Below are 14,252 nucleotides of genomic sequence, written 5' to 3'. Positions count from 1 at the left end.
CAGTATATAATTGATTTTTCCTTTTCTGTTGCAGTAAAATATGATTACTCTATTCGATGGTGATAAAATATGTGATTATATTTTTGAGAAAAATATCTTTTACTTAGTGTTGTCATTTACCATAACTGTATAGCAACTAGTGTATTTTCATAACAAAGTGTTTATAGTCATATTGTATACAAAGTAAAATCAAACTCATCAAGGTAAGAAATGGGAATTACAAGTACATTTTTCTGAGTAACAGTTCACATAAAAAAAAAGAAATAGCAAAAATACCTTAGATTCGTACATATTTGAATACTACTTTGGATAACACTTATAATCAGTTATATGTACACATATAGTTTAGAGGGAATGCTCTTGAATACCTGGTGTAATATTTGGTAGTGTGGCATGTGTGAGATAAGGATGTCTGTCCGCTTGGGTGTTTACCAGATACATGGATGGAGTAATGAAAGAGGTTAATACAAGAGTATGGAGGAGATACCATATTTGAGTGGCAGAATCAAACCATCCTGTTATCAGAAGTACGAGTATGTTCTGATATATCTAGCCCTTTCAGCTTGTTGTGCTGCATTATTGTTAGCAATGGCTGTTTCTGGGTCAACACCATGATCATCTGCATTTGAATCATCCGAATCTGCATCGTCTGATTCAAGATGATGATTTGGGAGAGGCACATTACTCTGAATTGCAAAAATATGTAGCACAACTGCTGCTACAATAATGTTTTTTTGTGGTGTCTAAAGCCGTGTAAAGACGCTTGCCCAAGCAACTAAAGCATCTTTTTAAGACACCAAATGCACATTCTATTTTATTTCTTGTTTTAATGTGTGCCTTATTATACGCTGTTTCACTTTGGTTGCTGGGATTCATTAGTGGAGTAAACAGATAACTACGGCAAGGGTAACCCATGTCCCCTAACAACTTACCCTTGTGCATGCCTTGCTCAAATTCATGCCGTAACAAACTGTTGTTAAAAATGTTGCTGTCATGGGCACTACCCCACCATCTCGCAACAATATTAAAAAAAGTTAAATCTGGTCCACATACAGCTTGACAGTTAAGGGAGAAGATACCTTTTCTATTGTGGTACAGTTCTGGATTCTCACAAGCTGGTCGCAGAATGTGAATGTGGATTGTGCAGTCGATAGCACCAACAATTCCTGGCATTCTGGCAATCTCCAAAAACCCTTCCATTACTCTTATTGCATTCATACCTGTTGGCATCTTCACATAGTCCTTTGCCATCTGAGCAATAATGGGCGTCACTGTCCTGATACACCTGCTAATACTTGTCTGAGAGACTTGGTAGCAGTCACTGATTGTAAGTTGGTGTCCACCAGTGGCCATACATCTCAGTGTTATAAGGAGTTGCAGATGCTGTGGTATTGGGTAACCTGATGGGAAATGAAAGGGCAATTATGTAATACAGCTGTCTCTCTATGTTCATTATGCTTTGAGATAAAACTAAACACCATAGCACTTTATTGAACTGTATACCACAAAACATTCTTTGAATATATGCTGTATCGCAGAAGAGAAAAAGAAGCATCCTGGACCATCCATTTTTTATGAAAAAAAAAAAAAAATGAATATGCATATTCTACTATATTACATGTAGTGTTACTAAATAATGTATATTGTTAAAAGTGTGTAAATGATAAGTATGGCCTGACAAAATAATGAATATCATTTGACAGGCTCTTCTGCCAGTAATAATGGATTTTATATGTACCAGCTACTGCATTGATATCAAACTTGGAAGAGTGATCCCATCCACCAGGAAACCAATGACATGTACTCCACATCTGGTACCTACCTCTTGCATCTGCAGCAATGGGAAGGTGTCCTCTGACGTTTTGCAACAGAGCACACACTCCTTGGTCAGTCTGAATCGTTGGAGGAATTCTTCCTCAGCAAGGTCTTCAAATGGATTGCTGCGATCCCGAATGACTTTTCTTAGCCTCACTCTTCTCAGCCTCACTCTGACCATCTCCTCCATCCTCCGCATATTTCGCAACTGAAGCCACTGATGACCATTCTCCATGTTAAATCTATAATGAATAAAGACAGACAATAAGAAACCACATAACATAACATTAGACAGGTTGAAAAATTCTTGGAGAATATGGAGGGCGATATGCTGATTTCACTTGGTAATAAAGCTATTTCACGTTCGCTTAAGTTACATTAGGTTAAGTTGTTATATAAATACGGTTCCAAGGCATTGACTATTTTTTATCTGGGTGGAATATGATGCTTTTTATTTATTTATTTCTTTTGAGATAGTGAATTGTGGTCACGTATGTGTTTGCTTTATATATATATATATATATATATATATATATATATATATATATATATATATATATATATATATATATATATATATATATATATATATATATATATATATATATATATATATATATATATATATATATATATATATATATATATATATGTATATATATATATATATTATAAAGTTCCCGGAATTGAAAAGTATCTCGAAATGAAAATGCATCACATTTGATACATAAATTAGTTATCAGTACCTCGAAATTAGTTGTTTTATCTCCACTTTATTTCCTTTTTTTCCTTAGTATCCATTACAAATCATATTAAGTTGTATTTACTGTTAAAAGAACTAATAAGTGATGGTACTTACCAGTCAGCTGAGAAGACCACGCCGCAGAGCAGAGTATGGGTTTGTTGACGCTTTTTCTTTATCGTATCCTTACTGTTTCTAAAAGTCACTAAAATTGCCTCACGGTTAAATTGTTGGTTACTATAGCAAGAAAGAGGCTGTAAAATACTTGCTAATTCGTTTCTGATTATATCTGTAAGATAATTATATGATTTTATCGGTTATTTCATTATAGGGTAGCATGTAAGGCATGCTTACCACACCCTTGTCACTAACCCTTACATTTCCAATAATATTAAGGGTTTACAGTGTGGCAAGTAAGGGTTCATCAAAGGAATCGGTATTTAAAACTACGAATTTCTCATGTAAGGGCCCTCAAATTTTCTAAAACTACGGCCCTAAGTGTCTTGAAACCTCCCTCTTGAAGGAATTCAAGTCATAGGAAGGTGGAAACACAGAAGCAGGCAGGGAGTTCCAAAGTTTACCAGAGAAAGGGATGAATGATTGAGAATACTGGTTAACTCTTGCGTTAGAGAGGTGGACAAAATAGGAGTGAGAGAAAGAACAAAGTCTTGTGCAGCGAGGCCGCGGAAGGAGGGGAGGCATGCAGTTAGCAAGATCAGAAGAGCAGTTAGCATGAAAATAGCAGTAGAAGACAGCTAGAGATGCAACATTGCGGCGGTGATTCCACCCTGTCTAGAAGAGCAGTATGAGTGGAACCCCCCAGACATGTGAAGCATACTCCATACATGGACGGATAAGGCCCTTGTACAGAGTTAGCAGCTGGGGAGGTGAGAAAAAACTGGCGGAGACGTCTCAGAACACCTAACTTCATAGAGGCTGTTTTAGCTAGAGATGATATGTGAAGTTTCCAATTCAGATTATAAGTAAAGGACAGACCGAGGATGTTCAGTGTAGAAAAGGGGGACAGTTGAGTGTCATTTAAGAAGAAGGGATATCTGTCCGGAAGATTGTGTCGAGTTGATAGATGGAGTAATTGAGTTTTTGAGACATTGAACAATACCAAGTTTGCTCTGCCCCAATCAGAAATTTTAGAAAGATCAGAAGTCAAGCGTTCTGTGGCTTCCTTGCGTGAAATGTTTACCTCCTGAAGGCTTGGACGTCTATGAAAAGACGTGGAAAAGTGCAGGGTGGTATCATCAGCGTAGGAGTGGATAGGACAAGAAGTTTGGTTTAGAAGATCATTAATGAATAATAAGAAGAGAGTGGGTGACAGGACAGAACCCTGAGGAACACCACTGTTAATAGATTTAGGAGAAGAACAGTGACCGTCTACCACAGTAACAATAGAACGGTCAGAAAGGAAACTTGAGATGAAGTTACAGAGAGAAGGATAGAAGCCGTAGGAGGGTAGTTTGGAAAATCAAAGCTTTGTGCCAGACTCTACCAAAAGCTTTTGATATATCCAAGGCAACAGCAAAAGTTTCACTAAAATCTCTAAAAGAGGATGACCAAGACTCAGTAAGGAAAGCCAGAAGATCACCAGTAGAGCGGCCTTGACGGAACCCATACTGGCGATCAGATAGAAGGTTGTGAAGTGATAGATGTTTAAGAATCTTCCTGTTGATGATAGATTCAAAAACTTTACATAGGCAGGAAATTAAAGCAATAGGACGGTAGTTTGAGGGATTAGAACGGTCACCCTTTTTAGGAACAGGTTGAATGTAGGCAAACTTCCAGCAAGAAGGAAAGGTAGATGTTGACAGACAGAGCTGAAAGAGTTTGACTATGCAAGGTGCAAGCACGGAGGCACAGTTTCGGAGAACAATAGGAGGGACCCCATCAGGTCCATAAGCCTTCCGAGGGTTTAGGTCAGCGAGGGCATGGAAAACATCATTGCGAAGAATTTTAATAGGTGGCATGAAGTAGTCAGAGGGTGGAGGAGAGGGAGGAACAAGCCCAGAATCGTTCAAGGTAGAGTTTTTATCAAAGGTTTGAGCAAAGAGTTCAGCTTTAGAAATAGATGTGATAGCAGTGGTGCCATCTGGTTGAAATAGAGGAGGGGAAGAAGAAGAAGGAAAGTATTGGAGATATTTTGGCTAGATGCCAGAAGTCATGAGGGGAGTTAGATCTTAAAAAAATTTGACACTTTCTGTTAATGAAGGAGTTTTTGGCTAGTTGGAGAACATACTTGGCATGGTTCCGGGCAGAAATATAAAGTGCATGAGATTCTGGTGATGGAAGGCTTAAGTACCTTTTGTGGGCCACCTCTCTATCATGTATAGCACGAGAATAAGCTGTGTTTAACCAAGGTTTAGAAGGTTTAGGACAAGAAAATGAGTGAGGAATGTATGCCTCCATGCCAGACACTATCACTGTCTGTGCATGAAGTAACAGTTTGTCAGCTAGAGTGTTTCCTCCCAGCATCTCAGCACTGCCGCCAATACCTGTCATCTCTCCTCTATTTTATCTCAACTTCATGATGTATGCAGCGCCATCAGTTTGGAGAGAGCTGCCAAACTCTCTTACACACACACACACACACACACACACAGAAGGAAGCAGATATGCGTGTGTGTGTGCGTGTGTGTGAGAGTGTGAGACCAGCTGTCATTTTCTCTCCTTTGTAGTCGCACCAGTGACAGTGTGACGGGCAGAGTCGCTACTAGGCAGTATGAGCTGAAGACAAAACACTACAGTTCCAGGGAGATTTATGTAATTTTAAGTGTGAAAAAAAAATACTTGCATGCTACTTTGATGAAAGTTGTGTGAAATCCGTTAGTGAAGATATGCGTATCGATCTGTTTGGGGCTTCGTTCAAGGTTTCATGGATTGTTTCATATGAAAGTGAGGTTTTCCAAGTTTCCAGCGGCAGTTCCTGTTTGGCTGCCCTCCTGTACAGTGAGTGTCTCACTGGGGTAAGCTTATACGTTCTCCACTGGATCCGCTAAGGTATTTGTGCCTACGATTTCTTTAACATTGCTGCAACAAGACATCTCATGTACGTATGTGGCTAAATATTAAGAAGAGTCGTGCGGCCCTATTTCCTATTTTTTTGTGCTCTCACCCCTCACAATGTTGGGTAGCTGGAGGGAAAGCGGGGTTTCGGGTGGAAAAAGCTAAAATAGAGCCAAATACCGCCTCTCACCACCAAAACTAAACAGGGAGCTGCACTACTGCTACTGCTGCTGGTGCTGCTCTATTTCATATTTACCGGTTTAGTTAGGTTAGATTAGGTATAATTAAGTTTAGTTAGAATGGTAGCAGCAAGAGCAAGAACACAGCGGCCATCACAACAACATGAACAGCAACAGTAGTGCAGCTCCCTATTTATTTTTAGTGGTAAGAGGCGATAATTGGCTCTATATTACCTTTCCACACCCGAAAACCCCGCCTTCCCACCAGCTTCCCTTCACTGTAGGGGACACGAACCGAAAACCCCGCCTTCCCACCAGCTTCCCTTCACTGTAGGGGACACGAACCGAAAAAAAAAAAAAAAAATAGGAGAGAGGGCTGCACGATTCTTCTTAATATTTCCCCGTAATGGTATATACACACATGCATGTGAGAATATGATAAGAATTGTCTGCTGTATGGATCATGTACACCTTCAGAAACTGACAACGGAGTTTTAATACAGACCAGAACAAAAATTATATGTTTTGATATGAGAGAGTGATATGATCAGTGCGTATGAAGTTAACACAAAATATGATGTAATCTTGAATATGTACGGGTGCCTTTAATTTATTAGGAAAAAAATATATATATACCATTCAGGAGAAAATTCGTTTGTTTTATAATTGGGTATTGTGTCATGAATCACGATGTCTTGAGTACCTGACGGGAGTCGTGGTTGTTCGTATTCGCCCGGGTTTCGGGACGGTCCTGTGTATTGCCATGTTTTTCTTGTTTTATGCATTTTTGTATGTATATTTGTAGATCATATTATGAATATTTATTTTTGTGTGCCTTTTGCATATTACTTAGGTGAGGCTTAGTATATAATTATAGGGAAGTGAGGTGTTATCAAGTGCGTTCTGGGTGGCCAGTGGTGACGTGACCAGGGCTGTGTCAACACCAGGGTGGTGTTGGTTGTGTGGGGTGCACCTGGGCCCTGTGTTGGCCTTTGAAGGTATGTTAAGCACTATAAATGTCTCTATTTGACTGTGATTATTATGTGTGTTGTTAGATGTGGGTATGGTTCTGGGAAAATGTGTGGATTGCCTCCATACGGTGCATAGCTGTGCAGGATTTATGTGGTGACGTGGCTACGGTGCAGGGAGTAGGTGGTGCAATGCCGGCGACCCGACACATGTGAATTACCAGGGGTTGTGCGGGGTGCGCCAGGTTCCTGTGGTGTCCTTCCAAGCTGGGAAGGTTTAGGATGCAATGTGGGTGTCCAGTGACGGGAGGTACCGCCTAAGTTACTTTGTTTTGTGAATGTCTTTGATGAAGTTCAGGGTCAATTGTTTTCATTCTGTGTGATTCATGATAGCTGTCTGTCACTTGTAGTGTGTTCCTTGAAATATTTTGTGTTGTGTTTCGTTGCCAGCTGCTCACGATACGAGGCACATGTCAGCACCAGGTGGTTTGCTGGGGAAATTATTCCAACTGGCACTTGCAGCTTGAAACGCTTTGGGAATTAAAGTTCAGACGCCCTGCCCGGTTTATCATTGGTCATCCTACACTACTACTTGATGCTACTACTACTATTATTTACTGCTACTACTAATACTTCATGCTACTACTACTACCACTACTACTACTGCTACTACTACTACTACTACTACTACTACTACTACTACTACTACTACTACTACTACTACTACTACTACTACTACTACTACTTGCTACTTTTACTACTTGCTACTTTTACTACTTGCTACTTCTACTACTACTACTACTACTACTTGCTACTTCTACTACTACTACTACTACTACTACTACAAGTACTACTACAACCACCACCACCACCAGCACCACCAGTCCCACTAGGAAATCACAATGACGAGGGCAGCCAGGGATGTATGTCTCCGTGCTCCCTCTCGACTGCCGCCGTCCATGCCACGCGGTGCCTCGCCGCCGCCTCATAACACTGCTGGTTTGTGGATTCCTGCATTCTTAAGGTGTCGCCTTACAACCTCGCCCTCCACCACCACGACTCCGGGGACACAGAGACACTTTTCCTTCGCGTGTTTGTTCCACCGCACGGATGTACTTATATGAGGAAATCGTGAAAGAGAGAGAGAGAGAGAGAGAGAGAGAGAGAGAGAGAGAGAGAGAGCGCGAGCAAGACTGGGAGTGACAATTTATGGGGCTACTTATCGGTCTTTCAATGTGTTTTATGGTCCATTAGTCTGCTTCCGTCGATCTAGTAACTATGTAGTTCTGTACTCTCTCTCTCTCTCTCTCTCTCTCTCTCTCTCTCTCTCTCTAGTTGCAGTACTCTCTGAACTTACGCTTATATTGATGACTTATTTATTATACTCCTTTCTCGTTCTACCAAGCTCCATAAGTCTCTCTCTCTCTCTCTCTCTCTCTCTCTCTCTCTCTCTCTCTCTCTCTCTCTCTCTCTCTCTCTCTCTGGGGAAAGCAAGTAAAACAACTGGAATTTGTTTAAGAGAAAATAAAACAGCGTTTCCTTCACACGTGTGCAAAATTATTCGCTTATTGAAAACGCTTCGAGAAGAAGAATAATAGAAAAAAAAGAAAACACTGTACACTTTTGGTTCACGATCCTGCTTACGTTCTTCTTTCTACCCAGAGAGAGAGAGAGAGAGAGAGAGAGAGAGAGAGAGAGAGAGAGAGAGAGAGAGCGTGAGTGAGCGAGTGAGCTGCACCTGCTTATCCTTTCCTTTCACATTCGTGATATCCCCTCCCTATCTCTGCGTGCGTCTGAGTATCTGTGTGTCTGATGCGGGGCTGAGTATCGTGAACCCTGAGTTATGAGTGTAATTTCCTCTGCAATTTCCGTCACTTTACGCTTTTTCCCTTGTTTATTGTCCCGTCATTGAGCGAGTGAGAGGCGAGGTGGCGATAGCGCTCAGCTTGGCGATAAAGTCACGTGTTGGTTGTGCCTTCTTTATGTAAACGGAGAGGGAAGGTATGGATGGATTAGTGAATGAGTGAGTGAGTGTATGAGTGAGTTAGGGAAGGGATGGATGGACTGGCGAGTGAGTGACTGAGTGAATAATTGAGGGAAGGGATGGATGGACTGGCGAGTGAGTGACTGAGTGAATAATTGAGGGAAGGGATGGATGGACTGGCGAGTGAGTGAGTGAGGGAATGAGTGAGTGAGGGAAGGGATGGATGGACTGGCGAGTGAATGAGTGAGTGAGGGAATGAGTGAGTGAGGGAAGGGATGGATGGACTGGCAAGTGAATGAGTGAGTGAGTGAGTGAGTTAGGGAAGGGATGGATGGACTGGCGAGTGAATGAGTGAGTGAGGGAATGAGTGAGTGAGGGAAGGGATGGATAGACTGGCGAGTGAGTTAGTGAGTGAGTGAGTGAGTTAGGGAAAGAATGGATGGGTTAATGAATGAGTGAATGAGTGAGGGACGGGATGGATGGGTTGGTGTATGAGTGAGTGAGTGAGTGAGTGAGTTTTTCTCCTTCGACACCTGTTTGAATGGAGATGTGCTTGAATTGTGCATTGGTTTGTAAGGAGACGTGGTAAAAGGAGACGTGGCATGTCGGTTCACATTCGCGAAGGCTTCTCAGCTTATCGGAAAACGAAATACGAGTGTACCTGTCATGAAACTGTCGTCATTCGTGTATGTGCGCAGCTCCAGAATTTTTACATCCTTGGCTCTTACCGAAACCCTGACAGTGACGATACTATCTTTGACTGCTTGTTAATGGCAATGGCAATGATTCAAGATGAGGACCGAAAGGCAGCCTTTGTTTTTGCTGGTGATTATAATGCCCATCACCGTGAATGGCTTGAATCAGTTTCTCCAACTGACTCCCATGGTCGTGCTGCTCTTGATTTTGCGAATGTCTCTGGATGTTCTCAGTTAGTTGTGGGTCCAACACATCTGGCTGGCAATCGGCTTGATCTTGTCTTTACCGACGTACCAGAGACAGTCAAGGTAACCACTATGGCAACTCTTGGCACATCAGATCACTCTGCGATTAGTATTTAACTTAACTTGAGACAAAATATTCCTGCATACACAGTCACCAAAGAGGTCTTCTTGAAGGGGCGCGTTAATTGGAGCTCTGTCAGAGAAGACGTTTCTCGTATTCGTCTAGGACCGGTCTTGAGCAACCCTGATCCTGTCTCAGCATTGAATGAGGAACTGAAGCGTATTATCTCTCGGAGGGTTCCTGTAAAGAAAGTTTGTTTGCGCTCCAACGACAAGGCCTGGTTCAACATTGATTGTCGTACTGCTAGAGACACTAAGCAAGCGGCTTATCGCAGGTGGTCACACTTAAGGACACGTGAAACTTGGGATGCGTGCACTGTTGCCAGAGCTTCCTGTGCGGCAGTCTACAGGACTGCTGAGAGCGAATATTTTACCTCTGCGAAAGAAAAACTATCCACTGCATCTGACCCGCACAAGTGGTGGTCCACGCTGAAGTCAGTTGTCTTTGGTTTGCGACCATCTCTCCCTGCTCTGCTTTCTGATACTGGACAGCTGATCACAAGTCCAAAAGGCAAAGCTGATCTGCTGATGAAACACTTTGACTCCAAGCTCTGTCGAGCTCTAGCCCCCACCAGCGAGTTGCCTCCTGCCATGCCAGTCTTGACAAAACTGGCTTTTAGGTCTAAGGAAGTCATGAGACTACTTTTAGCACTCGACTCCCATGGCGGCACGGATCCACTTGGGATGTTTCCTATGTTTCTGAAGGAAACAGCTGCAGTTCTTGCTCCCAAACTGAGTGCAGTCTTCAGACGCCTAATCCTGACCGGTAGTTTCCCCATGTGCTGGAGAAATGCGAACATCACAGCGATCCCTAAAGGCTCTCCATCATCTGATGCCAGCAACTATAGACCAATCTCTATCACGCCGTTACTTTCTAAGATCTTTGAACATGTTATTTCTGGTCGTCTCTCTCGTTACCTTGAACACTCTCATTTGATACCAGCTAATCAGTTTGCTTATCGGAAGAACCTAGGGACTACGGATGCGCTACTCACTATCTCTCATAAGATTCAGCAAGCTCTTGACTGTGGGCATGAAGCCAGGGTAGTCCAACTTGATTTCTCTGCAGCTTTTGACCGAGTCAACCATGCCGGTCTTCTCAGGAAGCTGCAATCTTTTGGTGTCGGTGGCCCGGTACTGTCCATCTTGACTCAATTTTTGACCCACCGCACCCACCGTGTGTGCGTTGATAGTTGCTACAGTGACTGGTACAGCGTCCACTCTGTTCCCCAGGGTAGCGTACTGGGACCTCTGCTGTTCAATGTCTACACTTCCGATCTACTACAAATCACTAGCAATCCTATTTACGGATATGCAGATGATGTGACACTTGTTGCTACTGTTGAGTCACCGAATTCACGTCTTGATGTTAGTACATCCCTGAATGAGGATCTCAGACGTATATCTGACTGGTGTCGCACCTGGAACATGAAACTGAATGCATCAAAATCAAAATGCTTGTGTATTTCACGCTCTCGCACGCTAAATCCCCTTCACGGCCCTCTGCTTGTTGATGGCGCGCCTCTGACAGTATGTGATGAGCTTGATATTTTGGGTGTCAGATTCGACTCAAAACTGTCTTTTGAACGGCACATCAGGCGTCTTGTCAGTTCTGCCTCGCAAAAGCTTGGCGTTGTGAGGAAGGCTTACCGGATTTTTGGTGACCAGTCTATCTCTGCCAGCTGCTTCCGGTGTTTTATTCTTCCACTGCTGGAGTATTGTGCTCCTGTGTGGTCTTCCACAGCTGTGTCCCACCTCCGTCTCATTGACAGAGTTGTCTCCTCCGCTAGGTTCCTCTGTGGTGGCGAAGCAGCTTGGGATCTTGGTCACCGACGCAATGTCAGCAGTGTCTGCATGCTATATAAGATCCATGCCAACCAGCTTCACCCGCTGAATGCCTCCATCCCAAATGCATTTGTGCCCACCAGAAACACTCGACTTGCGTCAAATTCACATGCGCGCTGCTTACAGCAGGTTAGGTGTCACACCAGTCAGTTTCAGCGAAGCTTTGTTCCTTGTGCTGTAAGACTTTGGAACATGCTTGACGAGGGCACATGCACTGCGAGTGATGTGCAAAAATTCAAGTCTGCTTCGAACAAAATCTTGAAGAGTCTAGTCAATTAAACTCTGGTTGCTTTTGCAGCTATACCTGTGATAAATTATGTAACTATACCTGTGATTTTATACCATCAAGTTTTAAGTAGTTATACTACATTTACTCGTGTTGTCTGACATATATTAAATAAGTCAGAATTGTTGATTTTTTTTGTTGAATTTTTTTGTGAGTTTTAATAATTCTCAGTTCGTTGAGGCGTTCTTTATAATTGTTTAACCTATTTTCTCCTCCTGCTCTGATTTCATCCTACTATTGTGCTAATTGCTTTTCCTTTCTTCTTTCTACGGTCAAGGTGGGTGGGGGTTGTCATCTGGCAACTTACAGCGCTTGCGCTCGTCCCACTCTGCCTTCTCCGTTAGGTTTAATAATAATAATAATAATAACTTCGTTAATTGATATTGAATCAGGATTGAAAATTGATGTGTTTCTCTTTTCTTTATTCACGTCAGTCTCGTAAAAAAAATAAAAAAAAGATTAGGAAATACACGAAGAAACGTTAAGGAAGAATACATTTCATGTAGATTTGCTGGCTCTAACGAGGGTATTTGTGATAAGCTGCACGGATCTAAAGGCAAAAGATGTAGATAATAAAGGTGAAGGGTTGTGTACAAGTGTGAAAATGCACTCTGCCTCTCTTTCTGTATGTCTGATTCTGTCTTTCTGGTTGTCTGTATTTATGTGTGTGTCTTTCTGCAGAATCTAAACCTTAGAAAACGTTTATATTTTGGAGAAATCATAAAGCGAGAATCACACAACCGTAAAAAGAACACGATTATGAGCCATACAAAATATTGTGATCACCTTTGTTTATAATCAAGCCTTTGATAAATATTTCCTTGTTCTTGGAGAAAATTTTCTTCATATAAAAAAAAGTGATAGTATTTTACAGACATAAGAGAATGTCCCAAAAATATAGTCATGCTACTCCACGATAGACATGAGGACAAAACATTTTTCTTGCTATTCTCGGATGCCTGTAAAACACTAAAACATTTTCTTTTCTCCTATCTTGTTTTCATAATTAATAAGATTTTCTGAAACGCGTAATTCATAACTAAAATTTTCTGAAACGCGTAATTCATAACTAAAATTTTCTGAAACGCGTAATTCATAACTAAAATTTTCTCAAACACGTAATTCATAACTAAAATTTTCTGAAACGCGTAATTCATAACTAAAATTTTCTCAAACACGTAATTCATAACTAAAATTTTCTGAAACACGTAATAGTAAAACGTTTAACATCAAATCCGGATTATAAACAAAAAATAATGGCAAAACTAATGTAATATTGGGTCGCAGTTACTGCAGCAAACCACAGCCTTGACAACACTGTCATGCATTCTTTGAGCACTTGCACGTTATGAATATATACAATAGATGCTCAGCTTTCCCTTGAGCATATACAGACACAGTGAAGATGTCAAGCAGTGGTCTCTTTAGCTTGTTTTTAATGACAGGAATACAACCTAAGAGTAAGACACGTGCGTCTCAAGAAGAATATAATTTGCCAAGTTTTTCCCTGTTAAAACCAATAACAAACACACAACTTGCTGGATATCTTACCTTGGTTTTACTAGACATTTATATACCTTGATATCTGCTCAAAATCTCTGAAATATCCAAGCAAACCCTCTCGCTTTGCTCGTCGCTAGCATTCAGTCGGTGTGGGAAGCTCCATGTGGCGTGCAACAGATGCCTTTCACCGCCATGCCACGTCCCGCTGCTCCATTGCCTGCACACACTGCTGCTGCAAAAATTACTTCCCTCATTCCGTGCCGCCAATAAATGCAACTTAATGACCTACGAGAAACATAATTAGTACTACACTTGTTTATTTTTAACTTGTCTTTCACTAGAGAAACAATTTTTTGAAAGGGGAAATAATACTGATGTGCCTGTTTGTGTAATTGTCCACCTGCTCTGCCTGCCTTGTCTGTTTGTTTGAGCATGTTTATGTGTGTCCATCTTTCTATCTATGAATCTCTTGCGTGTCTTGTCTGCTTGTCTGTCTGTCTGTCTGTCTGTCTGCCTGCCTGCCTGCCTGCCTACCTGCATGCCTGTCTATATTTTATCTATCAACACGTGCCTATCTGTCCCTCCCCTCCCCTCCCATCTCTCTCTCTCTCTCTCTCTCTCTCTCTCTCTCTCTCTCTCTCTCTCTCTCTCTCTCTCTCTCTCTCTCTCTCTCTCTCCCGTCTTGCTAGTCCTGCATAAGATTTTTTTTTCCCTATAACATGCCTCTGTGTGTGTGTTTGTGTGTTTGTGTGTGTGTTTTATATGTGTGTGTAGGAGGAGGAGGAAACTGATGTGTTGTTATAACTATGAAGGCAAAAGTTCCAGGTGTCAGTCAACCCAATTATGTCTCGTGC

General features: G+C 41.7%; 1 long non-coding RNA gene across 7 annotated transcripts in view; it reads left to right on the top strand.

The window, feature by feature from the left end:
- The first annotated feature begins 5,359 nt into the window (after positions 1–5,359).
- The window catches only part of LOC135113821 (uncharacterized), a 117,774-nt gene continuing 108,881 nt past the window's right edge, over positions 5,360–14,252 (top strand). For 2 of the 7 annotated variants that reach the window (XR_010275075.1, XR_010275074.1), the window contains exon 1: positions 5,936–6,749. This is a non-coding gene — a long non-coding RNA (uncharacterized LOC135113821). Of the gene's footprint in view, positions 5,567–5,586; positions 6,750–14,252 lie in introns of those variants that run through there. The other 5 variants (XR_010275076.1, XR_010275071.1, XR_010275072.1 and 2 more) reach the window with 4 other exon arrangements.

The sequence above is a fragment of the Scylla paramamosain genome, chromosome 26, assembly GCF_035594125.1.
Source record: "Scylla paramamosain isolate STU-SP2022 chromosome 26, ASM3559412v1, whole genome shotgun sequence".
In the NCBI taxonomy this organism is placed as follows: Eukaryota; Metazoa; Arthropoda; class Malacostraca; order Decapoda; family Portunidae; genus Scylla; species Scylla paramamosain.
The sequence above is the reverse complement of the archived record's forward strand: the minus strand, read 5'-3'. Positions and strand labels throughout refer to the sequence as shown.